We start from the raw sequence: 20,498 nt of genomic DNA, 5'->3' as shown, positions 1-20,498 counted from the left end.
ACAAAAACATCGATGACAATAAATCAAGAACAACACGTCTAATGGTCCGTCAAGTTTCACTTCGCTGGAACATAAAATGGCCGCCCCCAGCCAATGTAATTGAGCAGTAAACTCGTAAACCTGTTTTTCAAATGATCTCCGTTTGTAAGTACTTATTACTTGATACCTTTATCTTTCTTTTATAAAGTGAAAAGAGATGTACGTTTTAATGGTTCCAACGAAACTGCTTGACGTTGGCATTTAACGGGGTTTCTGTTACACCAAGTATTATCTTTTTTTGTAAGTAACCAGTCACATACACTTACGTCGTGTATAGGTATATTATGCGTAGTGCAGTTAGATATAGACCAGCTCATGTGAAGACGGCTTTTGTCAAGGACCTATACTGATTTGCACACTGTACCTCGTTTCCCGTAAAACAGAGAACTGACAAGTAAAAAACAAATACATGAAATGAAAATTTATCTGGGTCAATGTAATACGGCTTACCGGTTTTGGAGCTGCGATGTCCCAGACAGACCCACGGACATACATATATAGACACAGGCTGACGAACTCGTAATTCTTAGAAAAGAGTCCATGAAATGTCTGGACCCATGTTGCGGAACATGTCAAAAATCCTCATCGCATAAGAAATCTTATTTCATTCGATTCACCCGTTTAGTTGCCACGGTTCCACAGACGGGCACACATTAAGGTCAAGGGTTAAAAAGACACTGTAATAGACGCTCCCCACAAGCATTGGAAATGATACGTATTACTCAAATGTATTAAATGCCAAGTGACTTGTTTTATCTTCAATTGTAGGTCTTAACTATAAAATGCAGGTATCGATTCCACGATAAGAAAATTAAAGTAATTTGCCTCACCATTCAAGTTCCGCGAAACTCGTTAAAGCTCTTTAACGAAAATTACTCAGTTACTCAGTACGTCGTATGAAGTTTCAAGTATTTATTTACGTGTAAAAAACATTGCCTTAATAAGGTTTGCTTGCTAGAAATTGTTTGTATATAATCAAAAGTTAAGCGACGTTGACTTTTCCGTGGGTTTCAGAGGGTGGCAAATGTTGCTCATTGGTCAGGATGCATTTGCTCAAAATGACTTGTCTACGTGTTCAGAAATCGCAAAAGAAAGTCTGGAAGAAAAACTGCCTTTTACCTGCAGTTGAATCTGACAAAGGCTATACATAAAAAAAAGGATTTAATTGAATTGATTAGATTCATTTTTATAATAACTACAATCATGATTAAATGCTGAAAGGATCAATAGTAAAAAAAACTACCGATGTGGATTACTATAATAAGTTCATTGACCCCTATTTCGAAACAATAAGGCAAAACACAAATCTCATAAAAATAAACCAAGATACATATAATATTTCCTCACGGTTGAGAACAAAAACGTTGCGTCAAATATATTATGAATGGTATCTTTCAACACGTACGATATTTTTCCCATCGCTGAATCTAAAAATAATAAAACAAAGCGGAGTCTACAACAAATAAAATAAAAGTATTTAAACTATTTCATTCCGATGGAATTGTTCAAAAATTCCAGATGCTTGTCCGAATTGTTGTTTATACGTACAATGATTTACTAGGTATTGTTTTTAGCCCGGCTGACCAGTGTGCCTTTTACCAAGAGCTGTAATAACAGGACAATTGCCAGTGTGCAAGCGAGATGACACTACACTGCAAGTAGCGGCATCTTGCTTCTACAACGGAAAAAGAAATATGAACCCAATTATAATTGTTGCTACCGGCGTTTTAGAAGCGAGCTACCCAAATATAAATCTTTTCGTAATTTTAGTTAACATAAATACTCTTTTTTAACTACAGGTGTTGCGTATCGCAACAGCTGTTCAACGAACTAAAAATAACAATCATGTGTTTGAAGTCAAACTTGAGTCAACATAGATTTGTTTCGATGGCTTACAAATGGTTTTCCAGCATCACAGTAACTAGCAAAACTTCCACAGAACTATTTCCATTTCCTCAAAACATTACTGAAAGTCACTCAAACTCCATGTCACCTTGTGCATAAGAAATCATTCTGTACACTCGTCTTTGACGAGAGAAAAAACGTATAATAATATCCTTTACCGCTTGTCGGCGTCACAATGCCGTTGTTCCCATTCTAACAAGGAAAAAGCACGTACAACGATACAAAAAAAGAATAACAATTTACAATTGCCATGAGAGTGGCAGAGAAGTTGGGGTTGCCATGGCAACGCTGTGATATGTTACCATTGAACTCTATTGTTATTGAGATTAGGTATTTTTCGTAAAGGAATAAATGAAAGAAACATTTTCTGGTTGGAACTTTTTACATGATAAAGGTTTTCGTGCGTTTTACCTTACAAAGTTTTCAATGAAACGGTTTTTTTTTTGTATTGAGGTGTCACTTATAATTATAATGTATTTTGGAAGTCTTACTTATTCCTTTATAAAATAGAAACAAGAATCGATGTAATACAAGCTATTCATGTAAAAATTTATATGATTTTTAGACGTATTTTTGTAATAGAAATATAATCTGAGAATCATGTAAACTAAACGACTTCCGTGGTTGAGTGGCGCACGCACCGGTTTCAAGGTGTCGCTAGCTCTGAGGTGCCGGGTTCGATCCCCGGCCGGGTCAATGTAAAAAATCACATTTCTACATTGTCTCGGGTCTGGGTGTTTGTGGTACCTTCGTTGTATCTGAATTCCATAAGACAAGTGCTTTAGCAACTTACTTTGGGTTCAGAACAATGTATGTGATGTTGTCCGCATTTATTTATTTATTTAATGGGAAATGTTATACGTCAAACTAAATAGATGTTGGAAATGTACTCGTTCGTCAATAGAACCTAATCACAGAAAAAAGGCTGAATACCGTACCATGATTTTTCCCAACTCAAATAAACGACGGATGAAAGATTTTCCGTTAAAAGTTTTACGTTCTACCAACCGTCGAACAAAAAAAACTGGTCGTATAAAAACCAATGAAATTCCATCTGCCTGATTTTTGAAAACGAAAAAAGTAAAATGGGAAATTTGAAAATGGAATGTGTAGTAAGCAAAAAATGTTTAGCAAATCAAAAAAGTTCGTTCTCGAAGTTGATTACGAAAATATACATTATTGCGTCAAATAATAGGGTTTTATGACACCGAAGGTATCCAGCCTATTATTAACACAAATGTTATTCATTTTTTTATACATCTTCGAAATTATCTGTATCATATTGATTCGTCATTCGTCGTTACGTCATATTAACGGATAAGTAGGCCTTTATATAGCTCGTGTATGAATTCTTATATAAGATTTCATTAGATCATGCTCAAGCCTTCACTGATGCAACTTCATTTATAAATCAGTATTTCTTAATATAAACCGCGTGTCCCAAAAAAAATTACCATTAAATTTTCTGGCCTGTATTCTTGATCAGTCATATTAAAGTTGTTTTCATCTTTCCTACAGTTGGTGATACTCAGTATAAATTCAAAAGGCAGAAGTTCGTATTCATGCCTTTATTCTATTTACAAAATGTTTGAAAATAAATTTCAATTTAAAATTAAATCATTTTCCATAAATTTTGGTATCTCAATTTGGCCTTCTAATTTATTAACGCTACAAATTTCAGCCGAAACTTGAATGTAACATTATTAATGTTAGTAAAACGTGGGCATAACCTATTCCTATTCCAGGAATCAAAGTGATCGTAAGTATATTTAAGTCATATTAGTAATCAAAACCCACGCCGTGTCAGCAATATTCTAGGAAAATGTTATTCAGAGAGATAAATCTTGTGTACCCTTCTATCTACGTAAACTTTTAACATGTTTAAAATTCTAGAAATTTCAAACAAAATTCTCAATATGTAAAATTTCCAAAACTTTTCCTTTTACTTTGAATATGCCTTAATTATTTCAATTAGGATCGCCCACTCCGAATGGCCTAGTGAAACTTTATTTTCGTTTTCGGGGTGAGAAGGTAGACTCCAGTTCACTGATCACATGGCGTCCGGTCATTGCAAACTGACTGAATAAAAACTCTTTGCTTGCCTCCTAGCCTTTGCCGGAATGAATAAATCACTAGCACTTGCACTGTGTGGCTTCCGTGAGCTGAATTTCTTTGTAGAGATGGATGGTAAGTACCCTTTCCTCTCTGAGAAAAGATAGAGTAGAGACGGGATCCTTCATTCCAGTTATAACTTTAAATACTCTTAATCTAACAACGGATGTTTCCACACGTAAGTACAAGCAACTCAAATAAAATAATAAAAGAAGTAATACACATTTTAGTCCACGTTTCTAAACAATAAATAGTCGAAGCTTGAAAATGTTTCGATAAATCTTGTATCGAAAACATTAGTTTCAGCAAACACTAAGGTATGCTGTAAACGATTTGCGATACATTCTGGCGAGGTTCGAGACGTGCAAGTTGCAGTTTACTTTAGAAATATCGCTACAGTTCGTAAATACAGTGCTAAAGGACCGGCAGTGCACCGGATCCGAAGATTTCTTGATTTCGCTTTGGATGTTTGAAATTCAAGTGATTTGTTGCCTTCCGTTCTTATGGATCTAGTTTCATGTGGATACTTACTTACTTTTTTGGCTTTTTGAGGATATAGGTATAGCTCGTATAACAGAATAGTGAAAAGAAAATTATCTGAAAAAAGTATTTTTTTCTGCCGTCTCTTGAGTTTTAATTTTCGGATTTTCAACAAAATTTCCTCTTTATTTCCCTTTTGCCAATCACTGGCGTTTATGTTTAGTCTGGGCAAGCATCCTCCAGATTTTCCCCGTCCTTGACGCAATTTATTTTGCTATTGTTTACACTACACGATCGTTAATAAATTTTGCCAGAGCATTTTCAATATGTGCAAATTGTAGACAATATTGATTGATTGATTCAATAGCAATCAATTACGACCCTCGCAATTAGACCTTTTTCATTAATCAGACGCTTGTGTCGTTATATCTGTAAGCATGGCGTTTTTATTTTGGGATTTTAATTAAATTGTTTCATCTTTTCACGTTGGCAGCCCAAGTAATGTACGGCTCGAAGGTTTTTGGATCTACTTAAGAGATTATTTAATTTTGAATGGGATGAACGGGATTTTAAACAAAATTAGTTAAGTACATTTGTAATATTGGGTAAGTAATGTTTGTACTTTAAATTTGGACACGTGTAAATATAAAGTTTGCTACTGATTATAATTATAATCAAATTAGTGATAATAAATGGAAGTATATATAGAATAATATGAATATGTCGGAGGCCATTTGCGAAAATTCACCACTGAATAAATCTACAGATTTATATAAACAATCCCAATCTGAGCATTAATATGTCATGATCAATTGAAAGATTTTTTCATACAGCGTTTACGTGTTTTATATTTTGTTCCTTTATAAAAAATATCTTAACCCAAATTCCATCCAGTCGCAAAGATTTCGTTAAGTCCATTGCGGTGTCAATTTAATTATTTAAGCTCCATTTGGTTAAACTTGGCACGCCGCGGCGCCCTCATTTTTAGGGAACCGAAGTTATGTAACAAATCCTTGCTCATTGTTTCAGTACTTCGTCATTATATTAATTGAATTGTTCTTTACTTAAACAGTAATGAAGAATATTGATTTAAGTAATACGAAAATTAGTAGAAGACGATTGTGTGGGATAATTATTTTTTTAAAGCAAGTCATTGATCTTTTGCATTATCTCGCTTTATCACAAGTGCTTTTTAATGTTTCTAGAAATGTGTATGTGTTTTTTTTATCAATTAAGTTGACTTAACATAATTTAGCTGTTCTATTCAAACAACCATGAAAAATATTTAACCCTTCGGCACGTGTGTGGATATTTAAATAATCTCTATTAGTCCGAAGGCAACCTTACACTTTACACGTTACACTAACTACAGCATGTTTGCATCATCAAACGCTATAAAGGAGGGCAAACTGTAGAAAATTTGATTTTATTACTTCAAAACAAATTACTAGAAAACTTTGTTTAGAAACCTGAGGGCACGTTCCGAAATGAGTTACCAAACAAACTTAGTTCACCTCACCTCACGTTGAAATCCCGTAATATTTTACTTTGCTCGGACGTATAACTTTACTTAAGGATATTAGAATCCATTTATAAGGCAGGTAAACAAATACATCTTTATTTTAATCGTATTTCAAATGTTTTTCTTTTTAGCGCTTTATTTTCTTGAACTTTTGGTGGAGAGAGTATCCTTTATATTATATTATAACTTCATAAAGTTATGTATGTAGATGTGATTATGGAATATAAGATTATCATATTTTGTCTTTCTATTTTTGATACGGATCGTAATAAATCTTCAACTCTCTCGTTATTCACTTATTCAAACCTGCTTTTGTCATAATTATACAGCCAGAAACGAAAACCACCATCCCTACACAAAGCCAAATAATATGAATAATATTTACTACCAAATTAAAGTCATTCACAAACATACAGCCTCCTGACTCCAGCCAAACATAATAAAAGACTATAATCCCGTCACATTCAGAGAAAATGAATAATATAGGAAGAGCACGGCCTTAAATTTGGGCACAACATCCTTACACACATATTACATGTACGTAAAATATGACGTCATACGCGCGTCAATATTGCCTCATTTCGAGGTCATCCGTTTGATTTTCAGGACGGGTATTAAAGTGTGATTAATTGACTAACAGTTAATTGGTTGAGTGGATTGTGAGGGCAATGATCTTATTGTATTTTTGATATGAGTATTTTGACAATTATATACACGAATCTTAGTTGGAAACTGTAAGCTCCACATGTTAATGTATTTTGTGTTTGTACAACTTAATTAGTAAATGAATTAAGTATGTCGGTTCATTATATTTTTGAGAATAGTATAGTCAATCGAATACGATAATAGTCTTAATTTTCAAACATTATTTCAAGTCCTTTTAAAAAATTAAATATAAATCTCTCTTAATCTCTCTTACCCTTACAAACCAATTATGGTACTTTCAAAACAATGAAACTCTTTTGATAGTTACCTTTGTTTCTATTATTAGGTTAAAGGCCTATTATAATGAAAGCGGTAGTTTAATATTGACCAGGCGATGAGCTCCTGACTTCTCCTGTGGGATTCCGAGGGTCTATGTTCGTGACGTGAATAATTCAATTAGAAAATGGGACGAATGTCATTTGTTTTGTTGTAGTCCGCTAGCTGTATTAAGTTATTTTTTCGTGTTTATTTCTTGCTTCTTATTCTTAAATCGTTGCAGGTATTAATAACAATACCTGCAAAGATTTGAGTGACAGCAGAGTTATAAACCTAGGCTACTACGCCAGAACACGCGATTCTTGCGCAGGACTAGGAATCGTGTACGGATATGCGTGATTACGGATTATTTAGCACAGATATGATGCTTACATTTAATTTTTGAAAGTTTGTAAAAAGCCCACGAGAATAAGTTTCCTGGATGTAACTGAAGATTTTTTTTATTACCTAATCTGGATTCATACTTTGTTCCTTTTTTCACAATGACTGTGAGTTTTAACGTAAACGTTAGAGAAAAATATTTTTTGAAAAGAAAATTACCATCAAATTAAAGACCAGCCGTTGCTTAAGCCTATTTCAATTTTTTATCATTCGTTGTTACAGCGGTTACAGAAAGATATCGTCTATGAAAATTAACTATAGAGCTATCACGGAAGGATAGTCAGCGAAATCTTTATATTAGGGTTCCCTTTTTAACTTCGGGATACGAAACCCAAAAAATGACCAAGCCTCGCCAATCGTTGATTATGATCGAAACCCGCTAATTACGTACCGATGGTTGCGGTATTCAGAACAGTAATTATTTCCTCTCATCAATGGCTCGCTTTTGTGTATTAATGCATGGAAAGCTTTTGTTTCAAAAATATGAACTCGTACTGGTTATTAATTTGGATACAGACTGCCTGCGGTTGTCTCTTTTATAATTAATACTTATTTACCTGAGTAACAATAATGAAGCGAAGTGACCTGATCCTGGATAGTTTTATAGTTTTATTTGTAAGCGATATTTATTTATTTTATTTACACTTTTATACATTAAATGTACAATGGCGGACTTAATTCCTGAGGCATTCTCTACCAGTCAACCATAGGGTGATGCAGAGATATCAAGAGGTAGGTGTGCCTATAAATAAAGGTAAGGTAGTGTATATATATCTTAATTAAACATACATAATGTGCAATATGTAGACTTACTTATTTACATACTATATAGGGTTTCTATATACATATGTATGTCATAGGTGGATTACTATCTTACTAATATTATAAACACGAATGTATGTAAGTATGGATGTGTGTTCCGTTTGACAAATACTGAGTGGACTTAGGCGAGGCTTGGTACACAGATAGTTTATAAGCAGGATTAATGCATAAATGATATATTTTATCCCGATTTTGGTAACCAAAATGACAGTACCTGGAAGAGATTTTTAAAGAATGCCTTTTACACCTCTTTCGTATAATATGTAACTTTAAGTTGTTTGTGTTCATAAATGTATGTATTTATTTATAAATGATTAATATTATTGCAGTTGAGAAAGCGTGACAGCGGCTCTTTCTGTCGCATCTGAAGAATTTTAATTTAAGGTGGAAGCCTGCTGAGATTGAATTAAAATACTACCAGGTGATTGTTAAATAAACTTTCACTCAAATTCAGTTAAACTAAATTCCAAAAATCCTGAAGACGATTTTGAACTCTAACGAAATTTAGATAAGGTTCATATTCCTACAGCAATGAGTCAGTCTTTACGAAATATTTGAAGATCAAACACTCATATTGTTGTTCGATTTCAATATTCTCTAGCCTTCAGCAAGATTAGCGGAACCAGAGAATCTATCGAAGTTTAATCTTACTGTTCTTTGCAAACAAAAGTTTTGGTAAATATTGACTGAAACTGAAGCTTTCTGATAGTTTAGCCAGAGATAACGAACATATTGCCTTGAACATTCCGTCGAATAGGTGTTTATTATATAAATGTTTGAAGTGAATGTAAATGTTTGTTTCTATCGATATTGCTGTATGTGACAAACTTAGTTACGTGTTAAAATCAAATAGTTGGACGTTATCAAAAGCGACTCGCGACACTAAGAGTACTTGTGAAGCGTAGTTAAAGTAACTTTATAAAATGTATCTAAACTAAATGTAATGTATGTATGTAATGGAGCCTTAATAACGGGATTCCTATTTTGCTCTAAGAGCACTGAAGCTTAATAATTATTCAAAAACTATTCTTTTTTTTTTAATGTTTCATAAAATCAAATTCTTTATTACCTAAACTACGCGTGATTTTTTAAAACCCAATCTAGATTCAATATTCATTGGTCTGTATTTTAAACTAATGAAAGTAATAACACGATTTTCATTTCTATTTTTTAATATCGAATGAACACCAATTTGATTTGAATTCGTTAAAAATAAATTGGTTAGTTATTTTTTTGTAGTTAGTCAACTTTTATGGTCTCTCGACAATAGCTTTATTGAAGTAGGTATTCAACAAAATATTTTCGTTATGTACTGACTCTATATTCATCATCATCATCAGTCCATATTCGTCCACTGCTTGACAAAGGCCTGCCCAATTGCACGCCATCGAGGTCTATCTTCGGCTGCTTGCTTCCAGCTCCTGCCAGTCGACTCTATATTACTACTTATTATTTAATTACCAAAGTATGTGGTATCAAAACAGGCTTAGTAAGGAATTTAATCACAGTTATTCATCATTGGCCTAGCCTTCTCCCAACTATGTTGGGGTCGGCTACCAGTCTAACCGGTTTCAGCTAAGTACCAGTGTTTTACAAGGAGCGACTGCCTATCTGACCTCCTCAACCAAGTTACCTGGGCGACACGATACCCCTTGGTTAGACTGGTTGTCAGACTTTTCAAGCTTCTGACTACCTGTAACGACTGTCAAAGATGTAAGAATAACAGCTGGGATCCACCATTTAACGTGCCTTCCGAAACACGGAGGAACTCCTTATGACAAAGATGGTCACCCATCTACGGACCAACCGCGTCAAGCATAGCTTAACCTGTGATCGTTTCACTTCTGCGGTTATATCCTCAGAGTATAACGGATATATCCTGTGATTGATCAACTTGTGCTATTGTAGCTTAATCTTAGCTCGAATAACATTACAAAAACTACATCACACGTAATCTCCCTTATCAAGACGGATACGATTACAATCAGGAAAAAACAACGATTGAACCTTGTTTCAGCTCTAGTTATCTGCGAATTTTGATTGTTTGACTTGTCGCAGGATCGTTAAAAGCTCGTTAAAACCCACGCACGGAATACACTCGTAGATAAAGCCATTAAAATCATAAACGTAATTGTGTCGCAATCGCTTTATTACCGAAGAGGTTGTGAGGTTGAATTTGTACAATATGGTGTTGAAATTTGGTGATGTTACGAATTATTTGTGGTATGGATTTTTTTAAGGTGAGTCGCAATATATATTTACTAAAATCGATAAACAGTTGTGAAAAAGACCAAATAAATGACAAATTATGTGCTACTTTCCTTACTTTACATAGGCTTTAAAAGGTCAGGATGTAGCTGTCAGGCTTTCTAGAAACATATTCACCTATACATATTAAAAAAAATACTATCAGCGGAACAGAATTAGTAAGGAAGATGGAATTGTATTTTGGGCTGTCTACTGTCTTGGAAAAGTATTCTATTGGCACAAGGAGTTCAACAAACTTATTCATCCGTTTCTTTACTTCCCTTCCAAACGGTCAGTCGGAAGTTAAGGAAAGAACAATTAGTCATTGGATCACCTTCAATTAGACGGTTCTTATTACCATAGCAGTAAGGTTGTCATTACGCTGATAATTAATGGCTGAGGTATTCAGACTGAAGGTGTCGTATAACATTTTGTCAATTAGGTAATAGGCACTGTAATCCTCTAATCTTATGATATTCGCTGTGGAATGGCTCTTGTAATTATATGTTAGAAAAAGAAGAATTTTAACACACTATCTTACTCCTTAATTTTCGTTTTTTGTTTCATCCACCTAGTTTCTGTAACTCAGATTAGTGACTCAGAACAAGCGTTTTTCTATGACATAAATGCTTGTTGATTCATGTAAAAATATTAATTTCAACACAATGTTCCATCCATCATATTATTATATTAACAGGTTTCCCATTACCCCAATATCTATAAAATAACCGCGTGTTTTTCCTAATACGACCCATATTAAGTCCCATCTGTGATACGAATCGGATCTTACCCCAAATGAGAATTATTGGAAAAGTTGCTTCACCTATGACAAAATTTGTTATGTTAGGATTTGGGTTGTTTCTTGCGCAATAATATTGTGACGAGGTATTATAAGGGAATGATGTATTCCGGTAATACGTAATCCCGAATGAGTTGGCAACAAATGGGATGCACTCGCCATAATTTGGCACGAGATAGCAATTGATCATTCCGTGAAGCGGGGTCATTGTCCTATTATAGGTTATCTGTGGCTGAATAAACAGGTTGTCTGGTAAACTTTCAGGTGTTTACTCGTGCATATTATATACTTAAATATGTATATGTTTTTAATTAAATTGTATTTTTGTGTAGTACACCAACAAAAAATTAAAAGGTCATGTTTAATTTGAAATAATTAAAATAATCTTTTCTTCAGGGGAGTTTTTACATACAAAATGAAGTTTGCAATAGAGGTGGGATAACTACAAAATTAAACTAAAACATGTTCTCGGCAATTTTTATTTTCCGCCAGGCCAGAAAACAAGTATTTTATTTTACCAAAAACAAAATTAAGTATACACAAAATTAATATTAACTTAAACTCTCCTTGGAAAACTTTTGCCTTCACAAACACGTTTAAAATACAAGTTACCCCAAGGAGGTCGGAAAAGCTCTTTTATCGTCGAGCGAAAAATATAGTTAGTGTTGTATCTCAACAAAGTTAATCTGGGTTAAGGGTTTATATCGAGACCAAGTGTCGTGATTCCGCAGTTTAAAATAGGTTGAACCCCTTAAGTGGAATTTAATGACGTGTATTTAGTGTGAGGAGGTGTTAGGTATAGGATACAAGTACATGTATCAATGTATGGGCAGATAAATGTTAATAATAGTGTGAATCAATTAAGATTTTCTGGAGTAAATTGAATGACGGAGTAATCAATGGTTGCGATATATTTATTGTCTATGGAATGTGATTTTATGCTTTTATATTGAGTCATATACGTATGCCTATCTACAAAACTGTTTGTATTGATACCAAGCTATGAATAAATCAATAAACATTAATAACTGTGCTATTTAACGCGTGGTCAATTATAAAACAATTTAATCTATACTAATATCGTAAGGAGGAAATATTAATTTGTTTGTTTTACACGAATAGGCTTCGAAACTACTTGACCGATTTGAAAAATTCTTTCCATGTTGAGGAGTTACATTATCCCCACTGAACATAGGCTATAATTTATTTCAAAAATATTAGGTTTCGATAAGAAAACTGCGATATTGTAACCGAAGGTGTCGTAACTTATATCTTCTAACCACGCGGACGAAGTCGCGGGTACCTGCTAGTTTGTAATATAGCTCTATTTTGTATGTTATTCTTTATGTTCAAGCTACTAAATCCAATACTTTTCACTTACCATGACTCAGGAGTATTAAGAAAAATCTAACCACTAAAATAAGATCGTAATCTTAACTCTACATCATTCAGAGTTACTACGGCTACGAGCCGTCTACGCTACGCTAAAGCTTATTAAGCGTAGCAGCTACGAGTTAGCCAACTCCTACTTAATATATTCATGACTTACAATTTATCTTACTAAGTATGACTTACTGTATTATTTGTAGTTATTACCCCCAGACAAGGGTAATAAGTATGGTTATTGTCAAAACTAAATTGTGAAATTATGAAAACTTATTTTTTTCGTTTGAGAACCTCTTTTTTTTAGGTTTTCACAAATAGGATATTTGCCATAGTCTATTAATATAAATATATTTTTTTCGTCACACAGATTCCCAAAAATTATTATGCCTTTTTTTCTTTTCATCATAATAATATCATTAAAAAGTAGAGGATTATTAAATGTATGGCTTTAATTGCTTTATCTACTTCATTTTTTGCATCCAATCCAATCCAATATTTTTTTTGAATCCGTGTAACGGACTAAACATTTTTTTTGTCCAAAATCCTATTCCTGTCACAAATACAAACACTTACGCTATTTTTGAACAAAAAAATATAAGTAACAAATCCATCAAAAAGATCACAAACTAAAAGTGTTTACATTCAAATACAAACTCACATTCTTCCATCGAATGTCATCACACGAATATTAATGTCACGTATACTGGTGTCCATTACCGATAGTTTACATTCGGGGTAACAGCAAACAGCTCACGGTATTGACATTACCCCATTGCAGCCGTGACGATGAATGTCGTGGCATTTATTTTTTCGATGACGTCATTTATCGATATTATTGTTTGTAAGTGCTGATCGGTGTTGTGGAAATATGGGGTAAGTTGACGTGAGAAGGCGGTTTTTTGAGTTAGTTGATTGTGTGAGAACGGATTTAAAGGATTTGTTATTGGTTGTTTTTTTTGTCTCTGTTTGTACAGATTTATATTCATGGAATTGTTAAGCGTGAGGTGTTTTCAGATCTTTTATAATTGCGGTTTTCTTTTGATATTTTTTTTTTATTTATTCGTGCAATATACTTACTTAACAATCTTGGCAAACGATACGTGGCGCGAATCTTCTAAATAAATCTTTATGACTTAGACTTATACATAATAGATTTCGATAGTAAAAAAGACAAAAAAACATTACAAAAATGATTGATTGATGTTTTGTCACTAGTGTCAAGGTAGGGGTAAAAATAAATAAAAATAGGTAAAACACATACATTTATTGATATTCATTAATTATACCTGAGCAAAAGAAAATAAAGTTGGTAGGTACTAAATGTTTGGGGTATTTTATTTTTTCGCTACAAGTCAGTTCGTGTTGTGGTCCTGAAAATATATTTTGTTGGATTGTCAACGGTGCCTAAACAGTCTTGGATATTTTTTTAGGTTAAGTGCGTGTGATATATATTTTAGATTTAATGACATAAGTTATATGATAGTTCGTATTTTTATTTCAGTAGTTTTTATTTGAAGAATAATTATTATTAGCCTTTTATGCACGGGATAGCTTCATGGGTATATAGATAAATATAAATATAGTTAATATAATAGATATTATTATTATTAATTATGTACCAGAAAAAACCTGATAACGCAATTGTAAAAACCTTTTTTTTTCTTAAAATATGTTGATTGGATTCAAGTCGCTCCAAAATATGATTTAATAGCAATAAAGTTTTCAACTTACAAATAAAATTATCTCGAGATAATTTTATTCATATTGAAACGCCTTTTCCAACCAGATTTCCAAAAAGTTTTCGAATTTTGAAACTCACTTACTAAAAGTGATTTTAGTAGCAAAACGTATTTTCTCAAAACGTTTGTTAGACCAGATTTTAATATGAAAGTTCTAATTTATCCAATTTATTTTAAAGCACCCTAAAGTAACAGATGCTTTTGTAATTTATGCTACATATTTTTCATTTCACCCTTTGGTGTAATGCCCTTTTTAAGGTCCTACTATTGGGTACTATTTAATAGAAACATAACTACTCTTTTTTTTGTTTGTTTCGTTCTCATAGGGTAAAAATAAACCCTATTAATGTCGCTCCATATATCTGTCCGCCATCAGGCTGTATTTCATGAACCTATGTAGTCAGAGAGTTATTTTTTAATACATAATGTATTCTGTTGCCACTTTAACACCAAATACTTAAATAAAAAAGTTTACCACCCAGCCGCACTTCACCGGTTTTCTTATTCTATTTTACTCTGGTTGCAATATTTTAATTTAAACGAATATTTAGAAGTGGTTTTAAACCCGTATAACCGTAATTAGAATATTTACATTACTACCATTTGTGGTTTTACGATAACAGTTTTATTTCTAAAAGTTTTGTTTCTATTTTGAAAATGTTTTATTAACATAAGTCTTAGTAAGTAACAGTAACAGAGGGTTTATAATTAATCTCCATGGAAAAAATAAAAATATATTCATCTCTATATTTTCAAATTATCGTCAATGGTCAATTCAAAACGCTCTTACGTTCATAGCACAAATGGTAGCCATGATTAAAATTCCGTGGATGCCGACCAATCAGGAAACCGCATTATGCAGATGCTCGCACCCAACTACAAGCCATGGTTAGAAGTTATCCGCAAAAAAACAGTAGAATAAATTAAACGTCTGCTGGAGATATTTTCATGTTATTATTTACGGAATACCTATAGAATAAATAAAAAATAACAAGGAAAGAATAACATACCTATTGACATGGCACGGTATGTTTGCTGAAGTAAATATATTTGCTCAAATAAATATTGTTACAAATACGATACCGTACTTTACGAGTACAACACAAAAAGGCATAGCTACATCAAAGCGACCGTCTTTAGCATTCCGTTCACAAAGAATTAAAACTACACACTACCTGAGGCACACGCTTTACCCCATGAACCGAGATAAGGTAAACAGTTGATATGTTCATAGATGTTTGAATACCACCTCTGTTGCTACTTTCATTGTTCAATTCTCGAATTGCTCTGAGTCTGGGTTCTTTTTGCATGTGACTAGAATGTTTGTGAAACCACATGCGACACAAGGATTAATTTATTATTATTTATTTCACAATTTGTCTGTCTTTAGTTTTGTGTACCGAACCTTCAGTGTCGCAAATCCGACTCGCACATGACAGGAAATAAAAACATCGTCTATTCACTAAACTTTTATATTCCTTTTAAAATAAGTCCTTCGTCTGTAGGTACTACACGTTCCGCTAGCTTCGTACCGTATCTCTTCCACAACATCAACAAATGCCTTAAGAGCTTATAAAAATATCTAGAAGAGCAACTGTTGTTCTAGTGGTAAATCAATCAAAACCAGGACCGACTTCTTAGAATCTCCGCCTTTTGTAATACTGCAAAGAGCGGAGCTTACTAGAGCTCTTAGGATTTTAAGTGTGCTGCACTAGACAAAGTCTTAAAGAAAATATTTCTGCTTAGAAAATATTTTTATAAAGACTGAGAGAAATGGTTAGGTATAACAAGGTGATTTAAGTCTTATATGAATAGAGGCCAGTGCTCAACAGTATGTATTAGTGTTGTAATTTAGGAAATCAGTAGTAGTTTAACGCATAGATAAATGTTAAAAATGATTCCCGGCATTATCTAAAAATGCATTGTTTAAAGTCACCTGTAAGTCCTTGGGTGACAGTCCGCCTTTGTTAGTGTCAAATAGAGACAAATGGACCTATAAAAACAAACCTTAGCAAAGTGTCATTCTTGCGCACGTACGCTATTATTACAAAATCTCTGACGACCTGTGACCACCGCAAGGTCGAGACTGTGGGTGGTTGGGAGGGTGCCCTGTTACCTGGTCAGTAGACCAAGAAGGAGAAGGGTGCATCGTCCCGTGCTCTCTTCTTACAATGAGTTAGGAGTGGGCTTTTTACACAAACCTTTAGAAGTTCAATAGCGCATTATACCGGCCAGAGTCGTGCAAAGCGTCAACCTATACCCACAACGTAAATTGAAGTTAATAGCGTTTCACCCAAAAAAAGGCACAAAAGTTTATTTTACAACTAGCTGTTGCCCGCGACTTCGTCCCCGTGGGTAGAAAATATAAGTTATGATATATGCCCGCCCTGTTTTTTTTCACATTTTCCATTGTATCTTCGCTCCTTTTAGTCGCAGCGTGATGGTTTATAGCCTAAAACCTTCCTCGATGAATGGTCTATTCAACACAAAAAGAATTTTTCAATTTGGACCAGTAGTTTCTGAGATTAGCGCGTTCAAACAAACAAACAAACTCTTCAGCTTTATATATTAAGTATAGATAAATCAGAAACTGGAGCTTACTACTTAATAATAAAGGCGTTTTTAACATATCAACGAATTATATGCAATCCCTTGTACGTCGTCCTCATGTATATGGAAATGGTTTCAGTAATATCGATAGTTTGCCATGATGGGAATACTAAACGCGATCGAAACCGGCTAACATGCATTAGCTAACAACGTAGAGGTTACGCGGTTAAAATTTGGCAAACGTATATAGTTCCGTAATTGATGCGGTACAATGTAATAGTTTAAAATGCTGCGGGGATTTATAGCTGAGATCCTAGTGAAAAAAAAAGAAAAATCGTAATTGTGGATAGTTTTGTAGCGAAATGCCTATGTATTTAAAATATTCAATTGCTAATAATATGATAACGTGCTAATAAGAAAAACTGTACCATGGAGAGTAACGGTGAAGGCTGGTTCAAGGTGTTGACGTGTAGAAAGTTGTGGGCGGACTTATTTGAAGCCTTCGCCCAAGAGTGGAACACCATAGTAAAATACTGTATTATATAATTACACAAATCTCAAAATGGACTTGTCGACTCATCAAACACTAATTAATTTGATAGATTCTGCCATTGTAATTAAATAATCGGCTCATTCTTCACAAAGTGTCACGTGCAATTTAAATCATTTTAAAACTTTCCATCAGCCAATGAAAAAAAGGCTTTTAGGTTTAAAGACTTAAAATTTATTCTTCGGGAAGATTTTGATAAAAAACGAGTTGAAATGTTTTAATCACATTATGTTCGGAAGTCCTGCCTTAACAGAGTTAAAACAATATTATTGGGATATTTTAACAAAGTAATAATAAGTTTTTGTTTTGTTATTGTGTCAGGAGGTTATGTAATAAGCCCTTGGATTTTATTTAATGTTGTTAATTAGTATATAGGATACACGCGTCTGACATATTAAAACGATTGTCTCAAAAAATAAAGGGTAATCTTTCAGCTAAGCTTAAGGGTTGAACGTGGACTGTGACGTATTTTACCATTTTTTTTGAACGCTCGGATATCGTTCATATTCATAATAATATAAACGTTCAATATGAATAATGTAACATGAAAAAAGTGCCGTGGATTAACTGGTGTCAAAAAAATAATATCTATCATCAGTCAGCTTGTGTGGTTTTATCAATAATCGTTCCAACAATAAATCCTTCTTCCACAGGGAGTTTCAGAAACATTTAAGTTACATGCAAAAAGACACCCAGACTCAGAATAAGCAATTGTGGATAAAACAAGTGCCTGTCGTACCTACTTGGGGACCAAACCCGTGAGACTTCGCATACAATGGGTTTGGCGTGGCGATCTCATCCACTAGGCTACCCGAGCAATCAAGAAACAATATTTATCGTATTGTATTCAAGTTCAACACATACAATACAACTGCTTATCAACAGATAATAGTTAATCAGTCAAGTACATTCTATTACCGTTCATGATTGATCGAAAGCAATAGATTTGTTGTTAACATACATTGTTAGCTATCGTCCGATCTGTATCGTGTGGTTTCGTCAGTTATTGTTTAGTCTCGAGAGGTATCGGGTATTTGTTGTGAATCAATAAATATGTGTGTTTAGTATAAAAAGTTTTGTATTATGAGACCCGTATTTCTGATTGCGCAGTGTGTGAGTTATGGATGACATTGCTGGTAAGAGGTTTGGCGTTTGTTTCGAATGTCATTTGTCGTGTGATTTCCTAAATATAGCAGTTACGGTTTGACAGTTGTTATTGCAAACATTTTCCCATCTCTGGTGCCTGTGGACTCTTTTTTTGTCATACGCTAAATATATATCATATTGAAATCATCAGGATTCATCGATTACATAATGATTATTGCTATTTATTTTTTACCAAAAAGCGGTTTTCATGGTCAACCCTGTGGACCTCATGTCTAAACTACGTGCCCCAGGTGTGCTTTTTACCTTCCCATTCGCTATTGACCATGTGATCCATGATGCCCAAATATATAATAAATAATATTAGCACTACAAGCTTAAATTCAATCAGATTTCAATATATGGAATCTGGGTTTCCTTCAACGTTTTGTCAGTAGTGTCTTAGAATAATTCAAAAACATATACACACTTTACTTTGACAAAGTCACATTAGAGCTTTGCTTCGTCGAGGTCAAACTGGTCAAACATGCACCTCCTGCATATGTTTTTCTTTTTACACTCGCTAACCATTATCATATTTGGCCAGTATTAGTACAGCTGTTTTTTCTTTTCAATGTGTTTACACTATAATAAATATTGTTCGTTTTACGATGTATAAACATAAACAGAATGCGGAGTAAATCTTCTTTACAGCTAATTAATCAATTATTAAGATTTATTAACTTCACGATTGATGGATGTTTATTTATTGTGTTGTCAACATTTTATATTGATGAAGGTTGTTTTTATTCAACATTAAATTGGGGTCCTTTTCTAGTTCAAGGTACGGTTTGATTTTTTAGGGTAACTCAACCAACAAAGACCTTGCTTTTAAGGCACAAAAGCGGAGTATCCGATCAATCGTAAACATTGATGTAACGGAGTCTTTTAAGAAATTTAAACATTACTTAAGGTTACTCTGTATGTTTTTTTTTTTTTATGAATAGGCCATTTTTATCAAATTGAATATTCAACTTTTTAAATACAGTAATAGAGCTAGACGTAATAACCAAATATTGCATAAATCCCACAAAACTGCTCTTTTCAGCAAAAATGTTTTCTATCTTATTCCTGAAATCTATACTAATATATAAAGCTGAAGAGTTTGTTTGTTTGAAAGCGCTAATCGACTTCTTTTCCAAATGAATTTGTTGCTGAATTGTTCTCCGTTTTCCGAAATCTGTTGCATAAGTTAATTTAAACACTCTTTCAGTATGTCCATTAAGCAATAATAATAAAAAGAGTTAATGTGAATAAATTGAGCTTTTATTGCGAAAATATTATAATTAATTCTTAGTTGCATTTTAATGCACTTAATACTTTTAAACAATCACTTTATTATTTTACTAGTAAAAAACATTATTCTTATAGGAATTATATAAACGGGGAAAACCAGGCAAGCTCCATTTTAATTGCCTTTTAGGTAACAATTCCAAAATAAATATAATGACTGGTTAACACTGTTGTTGTGTGGAATGGGGAGTGGAATAAACCCGCTACAAAAAACGAGCCCACGGGAACATAAAATAAATCTATGATAGAGATAAAACTATCCTGGTTGATAATATTACATTATAATTCTGGTTATAAACTATCTGTCTACCAAGTTTCGTCTAAATCCGCTCAGTGGTTTTTGCGTGAAAGAGGAACAAACATCCATACTACCTTTCGCGCTTTCCTCTACCTCGTTAATTTAGTAGAATGTGTAAAAACGAATTGCTTTTTAGAATCTACTAAACTCTTTAGGTATCCTAAAGCATTCGCCTTAACGTCAGGTATAACATTAAAAGCAGTAATAAGAGATTATCAAATAATAGCATTTCAACTTTTTAATATTTTTTT

General features: G+C 33.4%; 1 protein-coding gene across 2 annotated transcripts in view; it reads left to right on the top strand.

The window, feature by feature from the left end:
• Positions 1 to 20,498, top strand: part of LOC113497649 (prolactin-releasing peptide receptor-like) — a 68,722-nt gene that overhangs the window by 29,336 nt on the left and 18,888 nt on the right. Inside the window, exon 1 of one of the 2 annotated variants that reach the window (XM_026877300.1) lies at positions 18,533 to 18,649. The exons of the other annotated variant lie outside the window; for it this stretch is intronic. The gene's annotated coding sequence lies outside the window, so the exon portion shown is untranslated. Of the gene's footprint in view, positions 1 to 18,532; positions 18,650 to 20,498 lie in introns of those variants that run through there. 2 annotated transcript variants of the gene reach the window in all.

Source organism: Trichoplusia ni, chromosome 1, assembly GCF_003590095.1.
Source record: "Trichoplusia ni isolate ovarian cell line Hi5 chromosome 1, tn1, whole genome shotgun sequence".
Lineage (NCBI taxonomy): Eukaryota > Metazoa > Arthropoda > Insecta > Lepidoptera > Noctuidae > Trichoplusia > Trichoplusia ni.
Note: the sequence above shows the minus strand (reverse complement) of the source record. Positions and strands in the feature narration are given on the sequence as shown.